The sequence below is a fragment of the Cryptomeria japonica genome, chromosome 7 (assembly GCF_030272615.1).
Source record: "Cryptomeria japonica chromosome 7, Sugi_1.0, whole genome shotgun sequence".
Taxonomy (NCBI): Eukaryota; Viridiplantae; Streptophyta; class Pinopsida; order Cupressales; family Cupressaceae; genus Cryptomeria; species Cryptomeria japonica.
Window position 1 is genome coordinate 682348366 of NC_081411.1, and position 12543 is coordinate 682360908.

Genomic DNA, 12543 nt, shown 5'->3' on the forward strand with positions numbered 1-12543 from the left:
CTCCACTTACATTAGGGTTATTGGATTCACAAGGAACCCAATGTTGTTGCCTCGTTACTGTAACGATAGGGTAATTCTGCTGGAATATGTAAGGCAACTTGTAGGCCTCCAGTCACTGTTGTCATCAAAACATAAAATAGGTATTGATTTCTCAATGTCTATTGGATACTTTGCCTGTTCTAAGATACAAGTGGCAAAGTTAGCGGAACAAGAGCTTCGGGATTTAAACTTGAAAGAATATGATCATGCTAGGGAATTTTATGATCCCTACGGGAAACTCAAACAAGCTATGCCTAAGGCGTATGTGGGGCATAGGCCCAGCTTGGAAGACTTTTGGGCCAACTTGCAAGATAGTTTTGAGGTTAGGGAGAAGAGCTATAACAAATTATTTGTGCTACAGGTAAGAGATTTCGGGATTGAAACTAAACTCCCTAAAGACCTGAGGGATGATGGAGAATTACTTGATCCAATTTATAGAGTATCAGGGATAGATAAGAGGTCCCTCTCCCCAGTAAAATGGTCTGCAAGCGAAGATACAAATATGGAGAAGGTCTCCCAGGCGGTCATCAACAGGACTAAGCAATGGTTAAGCCAGAGGGTAAGGCCTAGCATTTCAAAGACAAAACAAAAGGAATCCACCTCAGGGGTACCTCAGTCAAGGGTGAGCAACAACGACCACTAGAAGGTGAAGGGGATGAGGCAAAAGACATATTAAATGAAAGATTGATCCTAACTCATCAAGATCAAGAGGACCTTCTTAAGGATATAGAAGTTGGGCAAGGGGAAACAGAGCCAGGTGATGAAGAAATGGAATTCAATGAGGAGGTCAGTGGCAAACTAGGAGAGTTGCATAAACAAAAAACTCTCCAAGCTAACCTAGCCCACCAGATTTCCTCACCCCAAGATCTTGGGCAAACAAGAGCAGAAGTAAGAGATGAAGCAGAGGAGCAGGCAGAGGCTCATGTCATAACTGCAGATATAGTATCACATCAGGATGATAAAGATGAAGATATACCACAATGGCTAGAGTTTACCTTCGGAAAGAAAAAGAGAAAAGTAGAACTTCCAGAAGTCACTCTACAACAAGTAATCACTGAGGAACCACGAAAGGTTAAAAAGATAAAAACCATCCATCATTTGTCAAAAACAGATTCCAGTGAGGTGATTGTAGATGTGGCAGTTCCACATGAAGTTGAAGGATAGGTTTCTCCCAAGTATCAAATATCCCAGGTAAATTTGGGTAAACAAACCAAGTGGGGAGAGCTAGATACTTTGGATCTAGCTACAAGTGTTGTCAGAGGGCGCGTTGAAAAGGAGCACACCTCAAATATGGAGCTTAAGGTGCAACTTGGGCAATATAAACAACTCCTAATCGAAATGAGTAAACCTCTAGACTCTTGTAGAGCTTATGACCTACCCTCAACCTCATCACTGCCAGAGGGAGAAGTAAAGGCACTAGTAGAGGTGAGATGAGTGGGTGCTGCCGCCAAATCTTGGACCCAGGTAAATGCAGCCAAGATTAGGTTGTTCTTGCAAAATACAGTAGAAATATATCATAAGGCGGTACAGGCAGGTGGAGTGTTGGCAATCTACTCCACACAATGGGAGCGAAAGGCAAACACTTTCAATAAACAGTTCCAAGTTTTGAAAAGGATACTGTGGCTAGGAGATGAGATGGTAATAAAACAAGACCTCTTAGGAGGTGATAGCTATAAAAACTTACAGTCCTATGTATACATTTTGGAGCTGAAGATTGAAATGTATCAACAGTATATCAAGGACATGACTAACATTTGGGACCCTCTCCTTAGAGAAATTTTTTCATACGAGAATTTTGTAACGAATATTCTAGGACCTTTTGGCCTCAGAATAGCTGATATAGGAATAATGGACCAGCAACAAGTTTTGAATCAGTGGGATGCATATGAGGCACAACACCTAGGATCCACGACCTAGTTTGATTTTGCCTTATGGACAGATACACATATCTGATCACTCAATGTCAAGAGGTGGTGGACACAGTGAAGGAGTTAGAGGAACATGGAGCACATGCAGATAGGTTTTGAAGAAATATAAATTTAGAATTAAGCATGTAGCTAATCCTCCAGTCCAAGAAGTTGCATGTATAATTGAAAATTATAAAGCTTTTACCAAGAAATAAAAGATAAGCACACAATTGCTAAAGATAGCAAAAGTTTATTCTTGTATTTTAAACTGCTACTCCTACTTGAGTTCTAATTTTGAGAGAAATTCTGCATGATTACGAAAACGTGGCTCACCTAGTAGGGTCTTCGTAGTGCTCATGCAATCCCCATTTTGTAGTTGTTAAATGGAGTATCAAGGCAGAAACTTGTAAGTTAACTGTGACTCCTAGGATCAGTTCTTAAATTAGAATAGAGTTATTTCCTAGATAGTAGGGTAAAGAACTTCTATAAATTGAGAAGTTGGATTCATTTGTAAAGGTCCCAAATTGATGATTTGTGGCCTACTTAGAGATTTTAGAATATTTTTGCAAATTGATTAAGAAGTTTGAGTTATTTTTTGTTATACATTCATGGAGATTAATATGAAAAGCAACTTGTAGATTGCCTGATCTACGCTTATATTCTACCAAATTGTTCTATGTAATCTGGTAACGTCTATTATTTTGAGTTAGCAACGTGGTTTAATATTTTTTGTCTATCACTTTTTGAATCATATTGCGCACGTCAGTGGTGTATGAGAACTATTGTGATAGGCCATATTGTTGATGATTTTTATTTCCATAGACTTGTGAAATTGATGATTTTGCAAGTTTGTTGGAGATCTATTGTTGAATGCTAACTTGGATAATATTTGATAATTGCTTGGATTGTAGGGAACTAATTGAGTAGTTCATTAAGTTGTCATTATATTGGTCTTTATTGTTATTTCCTTGTTCCCCTTTACGCTTCACATTTTATTTCTGAGAGAGTCTTAAACCATAAAAATACAAAAAGAGAGGAAGTACAGTTATCCATAACCAGGGAGATTTAGTTCTAACTAGTAGGCCCCTTTACATGTATAACCACATCAACCATTGAGCTTCCCATCATCGTCGAGACCTGACTATAGAGACCTTGGAGTAGTGAGTTCTTCTGGACTCGTTACTTTTCAGGAGAGGTGGTGAGTGTTTGCATAAACTACTTGACTGTTGGTGAGTGTGTCAAAACACGCGTCAACAGAAACTGGCACTAGAAGGAGGGCCAAGACTAATCCCCTCATTGGTAAACCACATATGGTACTTCCAGGAGATGGATTGATGCCCTTTACGCAACCTAACCTCAACAACAAGCAAGACACCATTCTTACCCAACTATACGACTTTGCTTGGGACAATACAAGGAATTACAATGATTGGTTACAAACATGACAAGTCTTAGACAACGAGAGACAAAAGGCTATACGTATTGAAGCAGAGGCACAAAGACAACTCAATCCTCAGGTGGATCCATGATAAAATCCACAACCACTTCTTCAACCGAAAAATTGAGGTACTAAGATGGATCGTATATCATCTTTTTCTCCCAAGAGATTCCACCGAGTCCTTAGGAGTAGTTCTTCACCATCTGACTTATTTTAATTAGGGCCTGCTACTAGGAGGAAGAAGAAAAAAGCTGAGAAACAACCCTCAACATCCTCACCAGTACAGTCATCCATACCTAGCGTAGGATATCAACTGATCCCTAGTCCTCAGCCTATCGATGCACCTTTTGTGACTCAATGTCCACCGTCACTACCTTCGATGGCCTACTTCAACCAGGACACCACACCATTAGGAACCATACCAAGAGGTATACATGACCTACCTAGAAACTCAAATAAATTTTGTAGCAAATTTTACTATTTAGGGGGACGAACGACTGATGAACATATTGAAGCATTCAAAGATGCGATTGTTCATAATCATATTGAACACCAAGATGTAGTATGTAGACTCTTCCCATATTCACTTGGGGAGAATGAATACAATTGGTACTTAACCTTACCAACTAACTCCATTATAGGTTGGGACCTCTTGGAGAAGGCCTTCATTGATCAATTCCGAGTGTACATAGACCCTGGGAAACTATACCATCAGTTCACTTCTCTTAAGAAATTGCCAAAAAAGCCATTAACGACTTTTAATTCTAGCTTCCAAAGGGAATTCAAGACCGGGAAATGCCTAATGTAGCCATCGACTCATATCTAAGAGCTATTGACCCTTGGACTACTATGTTTATTAAGAAGAGTGTTCCTCAAGATCAAAGGGACACCTTGGCGAAAGTCTTCACATTACCAATTAGCATGAATCATGAGTTGAATCAAACCCTGGGAGGGATCGGATATAATTTACCTACAGGGGTGAATCAAGGAAACTACAATCAACTCCCAGGTGCACCCTCGTCTCTACCTATAGGTGCCCCAATGATGAACCCCATGCCAATATATGCACCCCAACCTCAAGTGAATTAGCAGTTTGTTGCTCAAGCATCAACTTGGCAAAATGGTACCAATACCACCCCCACTCAAACACAATATGTTGGTCAAGCATAAGTCAGAAATCAACAATTTGACAACATTAATCCAACAAACCAACCTCCAACTACGGCACTTGAGAATCAAGGATCCCATATATCCGCTGAAGTAGAAGCCTTAAAGAAAATGATCTCATGGGTTACTTCAGACTTGAGCTAGCTAAAGATGAATCCTCCAGGAGGGTATAATCAATCCCAACCATATAATAATCAATGGAACTACAATAACCAGAACCAAAATCAAAGGTACAATAACAAACCTTATAATAGGCAGTGGAATATGGGCCCGAATAATGGTGGGTTGAACCATGATCACCCAGACGCACGAGATAACCCAAACCACACACAAAGTGTTAACCTTGCTGATATGAATTTGCTAACAAATTGGTGCAGGTTGCATGACACAGCTACCCATTCTGAGATTAATTGTGCTCAGTTTGAGAAAATCATAAGAATTGCTCAAGCTGACTCTCAGCCCAAAGATTGTTCCAATGATGAACCTGATAAAGTTAAAATTGCCATGCTGGTTGATTCTTTCCTATGTAAATATTTTTAGGCTAAAGCTGAAGGTGAACAATGTGTATACGATGCTTAGGCCTTTCTGACCAGGAACAATTACAATCCTAGGATTCAAGGCAAGGCTCCATTAATAGAGCCACCTCCCCAGACTGACGGGTTTTTACCTCCTGATGCTAATGCAAGCAACAACCCTCGTCCTCCTCAGGCTTTCCAAGGAACATGCCCTAGACAAGCTCAGGGGCAAGATTATGTTCTGAAAGGATCATTTGACATTACTGAGGAGATGGAAAGGACTGCCACCACTATGTCCTTAATGGAAGTATTGAGAAATTGCCTCAAATAGAAGAGGGCTCTCCTTAGAAAATTGGAAATATTAGAATCACAGAGCAATGAGGTTAAGATGGTAGACTTTAATGAAGTCAACGCTAACGTTAGTAGTGATGCAATAGAAAATCCACCATTTTTACTGAGTTTGAAGATATGTGGGAAGAATTTACATAACTATTTGGTAGATTCAGGAGCTTTAGGAAACATAATGCCCTACTCTATATGCCAGCAACTTAGACTTCAACCAATACATGCAAATAGTAAGGTAGTGCAACTAGACAAAACAGAGGTTAACGTCATTGGAGAATTGAAAGATGTATACATCCAGTTAGACATTGATCCTCGAATATCTCGCTATATTGGGATTCAAGTGGTGGATATTCCAAAAGTATATGGGATGCTCCTCAGTAGGGATTAGTCCAAGACGTTGGGAGAATATTTCTCAACTTGTTTTACGTACTTATGGCTTCCATGGAAGGGGGTAAGCAACCATATTTGAATTGATAGTAAGCCTAAATTGAAGAAATTAGTCACGAATTATGGTGCTCTCAATGAAGTGGCATTTGCTAAAGTAAGCCCAGGAGTTTACAGGGTCAATGTGATTCTTACTTTTTCCGCACCACCTACTCTTCAACTATTTCAAGCCGACAAGACCGCATATAGAAGGCAGGTCAAAGAGTTTGCTATAGCAGTACAATAAGGAATGTGTTTATTGGGAAACACTATGAAGATACAAGAGTTACTGCTTCTGAAGTGGTGTTGAATATACCATGAGGAGCACTCAAAAGTCTCATGTATCCTATGTCAGAATGAGATTACGAAGTTGATGAGTTTGGTTCCATACAAAGAGGATAATCATACCACCAATATGGAGGAAGTTCAAGGTCTAACTTGTGAAAGATTAGAGCCCCAGACAGTTGACCCTATAGACAAGACTACCTTACCCAAAGAATACAGCCAGGAGATTCTTACAGTCGAGATTGTTAAAAATGAAGAGGAGGATATTCCTCTGGAGCCTAAGAAGGAAGAAACACAATCCAAACTTCAACCCCAACCGAAACAGGTTGTTCTTAACACTACTGAAGTGTTTATCCAACCCAAAATTGAACAACCTCAATTATCACAAGGTCTTGAGATAGAGAAGCAACAATCCTCTCCGAATGCTAACCTAATCATTGACCCAAAGCTGAAAAATATGAAGAGAACAAAAGATGAAATATGGTTTTTTAAGTTTGATGGGTCAAGATCCAAGCAAGGAAGTGGAGCAAGCATAGAGTTAACCAACCCAAAAGGGAAAACCCTTTTAGCTTCTTATCGACTCCAATTCCCTTATACTAATAACATGATGGAGTATGAAGCCTTAATTAGAGGATTACTTTTCGCTCATAGGAAAGGGGCAAAGTGTTTGAAGGTGCAAGGAGATTCTGAGTCAGTGGTTAAACAAGTGCGAAGCCAATATGCATGCCACGACAAAAGTTTAGTAGCATATCAAAATAGAGTGTGGGATCTGTTGAAGATTTTGATGCTTTCAATATTCAACTAGTATCTAGGAAAGTTAACGGAATACCTGATGCGCTGGCCGTAGCTGCCAGTACATTAGAACCAGTAAGCCAATCCCCTTTAAAGAAGTTCTCGGTGGAATTAATCTCTGCACCTACTTTACCTGACAATATCAAACATTTCCAAGTCTTCCGGGATGATGCCCACATCTTAGCCTTTCTCGCCAATTCAGGGGCTTTTGAAGATCAAATTATTGATGAGGAAGACAAATCGGATGATCTTAACAACAAAGGTAATGTGGATATTTTGGATTTACCAACTAACGTTATTCCTAAAGGGATGGTCACCCTAGAGAGACTTTTTGATTTAGACCCTAGAGTAAAAGAGAGATTAACAACAGATTCAGATGTTAGAAAATACGAGCCCCATAATATTGGTCTGGAAGGACAAGAGAGAATTGTCTATATTGCGAAGATTTGCACTCAAAATGAAAGAGAAAAACGGATATAGATCTTGAAAGAGTTCATTGATGTAATAGCATGGGGGTATGAAGATTTAAAGACATTCGATACAATGATTATCACCCATGTGATTCCCTTAAAACCTAACATAAAGTCATTCCGGCAAAAGCAACGTCCGATCAATGCACTAATAGAACCCTTGATTTTCAAGGAAGTGCAAAAGTTACTTTCCACTAAGATTATTTTTCCAGTACGACATTCTACTTGGGTTGCTAATTTGGTACCAGTGCAGAAAAAGAATGGAGAAATACGGCTTTGCATGGACTTTCGCAATCTCAACAAAGCCTCCGAAAAAGATAATTACCCACTCCCTTCTTTGGATGAAGTACTACAAATAGTGAATGGTTCACAAATGATGTCATTTTTAGATGGTTATTCAGGATATAACCAGGTATTGGTAAATTATGAAGATCATATGAAGACAATGTTTACAATGAAGTGGGGAACATATGCGTATAAAAGAATGCCATTCGGGTTGATTAATGTTGGGGCAACCTTCTAGCAAGCGATGGATACAACCTTCAAAGAACTGATTGGAAAATGCATTATTATTTATATGAAGGATTTGACGATATTTTCCAAGGTCAGAGAAGACCACCCATACCACCTCAAAAGGGTATTGGAGAGATATCAGAGATATGGGATTTCCCTTAACCCCAAGAAATGTGTGTTTGGAGTGGCTGAAGGAAAGCTACTTGGCCATGTAATCTCTGAAAGGGGGATTTCTATAGACCCGGATCGAGTAGAAGCATTATTGAAGTTACAAATGCCCGGCAGTAAAAAGTAGATGAGATCTTTCTTTGCGAAGATCAATTTTGTTAGAAAGTTTATTACTGGGTTTGCAGAAATAGTTAAGTCGTTGAATGAAATGATGAAGAAGGATGCTAAGGTCGAATGGACAACTGAAGCAAAAGAGGCTTTTGCCTAGATCAAGAAATCCATCACCGAAGCTCTTGTACTAACTATCCCTGATTACACATTGTCATTTTTCATATATTCTTTTGCTTCGCTACACTCAAGAGCGGTTGTTTTGACACAGAGGCAAGCAGGAGACGAGAAGCCTATTGTATTTATGAGCTCTCCTTTCAAAAGTGTTGAGGATAGATATTCTTCTCTTGAAAAACAGGCCTTTGCATTAGTAAGAGCAGTCAAGAATTTTAGACATTACATCCTGAGGAGTAAAATTTATGCAATTGTTCCTGACCAAGCAGTGAAGTCACTACTCATGCAGTCTGAACTGGGAGAACGATGAGGGAAATGGATGGCAATATTGCAATAATTTGACTTAGAGATTCATCCAATGAATTTGGTTTTAGGCCAAGGATTTTCTTAGGCCATGGCGACCGACATCCCTCAAATCTAGTGCCAACAGTATACATTGAAGTCATTCACTCAGGACCCTTGGTACATAGATTTGGTATTTGTGTTGTTAAATAATAGGTGTCCTGAGGGATTGACAACCACACAAAGATTAGCATTAAGGCTCAAAAGTGCTAATTATATGATCAAGGATTTGGCACTCTATAGAAAAAATTACGAGGGTATCTACCTTTGGTGCCTTGATCATCAAGAAGCCCATAATATGATTGAGGAATTTCACGAGAAATATGGTATAGGTTATGGATCAATAGATGCCACTGCACATCAAATCTTGAAGGTTGGATACTATTAGCCTAGCATATTTAAGGATACTCATGAGCATGTTCGACATTGCCATACATGCCAAACTGCAGCCCCTAGAGAAAGAAATCCCGCTATGCCTCTCCAACCAGTGCTTGAGGTAAGACCTTTTGCTCAATGGGCACTAAATTTCATAGGTGTTATTAACCCTAACTCATCTATAGGACATAATTTTATTCTTACAGCAACACATTATTGTACCCAGTGGATAGAAGCCATTGCATGCCAAAATGCTACTGCTGAGGTAGTCCTAAAATTTATTGAAGAGCATATTGTCACCAGGTTTGGTATGTCGTTCGCTCTGGTATGTGACAATGGTCCTGCTTTTACTTCTGCATAGTTGATGTAATGGTCATACGAATATAAAGTGATATTAAAATTTTCATCCAACTATTACCCGCAAGGTAATGGGGTAGCTGAATCCACGAACAAGAACATCCTAGATGTCATCAAAAAGCTACTTGAGAAAAACCCCAGGGATTGGCATAATCAACTGAGGTGCGCCTTATGGGCTGATCGAATCAGAGTAAAGGCCTCCTTGGGAACTTCTCCATATTACCTTGTCTATGGCCAAACCCCTATTTTCCCAATCAACTTGCAAATGTCGGTCCTCCAATTAATGAAATAACTTGACATTCAGGATCAGGTAGAGGTTCGCCTCTTAAATTTATTAAGACTTGATGAAAAAAGGATTAATACGCTACAACACTTTGCCAAGCACCAAGCCATTGTTAAGCGATGGTTTGATAAAAGGGCCAAGGTGAAAGCTTTTTAGATCTCTAACCTAGTCCTATTCTGGGACAAGGCCAAGGAAAAGAAAGGTGATCATCACAAGTTTGAAAGGTTGTGGTTAGGTCCTTACCAAATAGCTGAAATTCTAGGCGAGAACACTTTTAGGTTGAGCTCTTTGACTGGAGAACTGGTACCATTGCCCGTCAATGGTCAGTTCCTCAAGCACTACTTCGATTAAATCCTCAATAAAGCTTGACTTGTTGTATATAGTAGTTAGTTGTTTTCTTTTTGGTTGTGCTTCATGTTTTTGGGCCTTGTTGTATGTTTTCCCTTTTGTTTTTGTTTTTGTTTTCTTTGCTTGTTTGTTCTTTTGTTTGTTGAGTCGGGGTATACATGTTTTATTCTCAAAGATTCTAAAAGGAAATAGGTATCCTTTGCACAACATCTTGCCAACTTCTGAGAGACTTCGACTCTTTTCTATTTATGACTTCATTGTCATTTGGTTAAGTTTGAAACCTTTGTCGATACTCGTTCAAAGTGGTATATAATCGTTTAAATATGATGTGAGTTTTGACTTTCAATCAGAAAAGGCTAGCTTGATAAACTCAGCACTAACGTCACATTAAGATACATCAGAAAAGTTTTGTGAGATAATAGATAAACTGGTTTTCAAGTGAAAAATCCAAAGTCAAGGCGTTTCATGTTATCCACTGTGGCTCCCAACCCAGTTATCGAACTTCAATATTTTAAAGTTGCTTAAAAGGTTATTGAAGAAAGAAGTCATTCTCTATATCCTATAATGTTTTCAAAAAAAGAGAGAGAGAGAGATTAAAAAAAAAAGAAAAAAAATAAATGATCCTCTTAAGCAACTCAAATGGATGTTTCAAGTAAACTCCACCGGGGCTATGGACGCCTGGCAGGCAGTGGAGCACTATTTGACGGGAACCAAAGGTATCTCTATCAGGACTATAGACGCCCGACTGGCAGCAGAGCTATGCCCAAGATGACCTTGCATGAAACACGGTTAATGACTTCATCTATGTAGCTTGTGCCTAGTTTCCTTTGATTATTTGCATTATTGAAATGATGGAGTAACAAATCATACGCACACACTTAAGAGTTAATCAATGCCTATTTCTCTTCTTGGTTGTTTGTTCATTGCTTCACTCATCTTTTACTCTTATACATCCTTTTGAATGATAATAGCCTTAAGTGTCGGTTTAACCAAAGATTCTGAAGTTCTAAATTGCCTATAGTCATTTTTCCCAGATAGTCGCCATTTGTTATGCCTTGCATATCTTTTCCCCATTAGTCTCCTTGACTCGAAATGTGGGCCCCTTTTTTATTTTTTTGGGTCCTTTTGTTTTTACCTCGAAACTCTAGAGTCCTGAGGTCCTTTTTGTTTTTACCTCGGAACTTCAGAATCCCGAGGTCCCTTTTTGGGTTTTTACCTCAAAACTTCGGAACCCCGGACTCTCGAGGTCTTTTTGGGTTTTTACCTCAAAACTTCGGAACCCTGGAGTCCCGAGGTCCTTTTTGTTTTTACCTCGAAACTCCAGAGTCCTGGAGTCCCGAGGTCTTTTTGTTTTTGACCTCGGTGTTCTGGAGTCCCGGAGTCCCGAGGTCATCTTTTGCTTGCCTGCTTCAGAATCCTGAATCCCCGGAGTTCCGGGGTGGGGTGTTCTTTTTCTTTTGTCGAGCTCAGAAGCTTGGGACCCCGGAGTCCTGAGGTTGTGTTTAACGCTTTTGTATGGATTGGTTCAGGGAGCTATAAATAGAGATGGTGGACTTTTAAAATTCATTTTGTGCATTCAGAGCTCCTCCTCCCCAGCTCCAAGTCGTGAACTTCCAGACCTCCGAGATTTCTTTGGTGTCTTCGGGTATTTCTATTCACCAGGTTGGTGAATTTTCTCACCCTTGTTGTGATTTCTAGGTTAGATTTCCTTTCCTTTCTTTTTTGTTTGTTTTTCTTTCATCTTTGCGTCCCTTTGTTTTTCGTTACATGCCCTAGTTTTTGAGCTCGGAACCCCAGAGCCCCAAAGTTTCGAGCGGCTTCCATTTCATGATCCCGGAACCTCTGAGTTCCAGGTGGTTGGCTTGACCTACCCTGGAACCCCGGAGTTCTAGGTCTTTTCATTTCCACCACCTCGGATCCCTGGAGTCCCAAGGTGCCTTTTCATTCCACCATCCCGGAACCCCGGATCCTTGGAGTTCCAAGCGGTTTCATTTCCATCACCCTGGAACCCCGAAGCCCCAGAGTTCTAGATCACCCCATTCCATGAGCCCGGAACCCCAAAGTTCCGAGTGGTTTTTGCATACACCTAACCTCAGAACCCTAGAGCCCCGAAGTTCTGAGCCTTCTCCCCATGTGCCTAGCCTAGGACCCCGGGACCCCGAAGTCCTGAAGAAAATTAAAGTTTATGCCTAATTTTGGAGACTGAAGATTTGTGTTTTTGCTTTCAAGTTTGAGTGGTTAGATGGACTCATCCTCTAGCAAAAGAGGCAAAGAAATTGATAGACTCCCAGCCAAATCTTGGACCCAGGTAAATGTGGCCAAGATTAGGATGTTCTTGCAAAATACAGTAGAAATATACCGTAAGGCAGTACAGGAAGGTGGAGCTTTGGCAACCTACTCCACACAATGGGAGTGGAAGGCAAACACTTTCAATAAACAGTTTCGAGTTTTGAAAAGGATACTGCGGCTAGGAGAAGAGATGGTAATAAAAGAA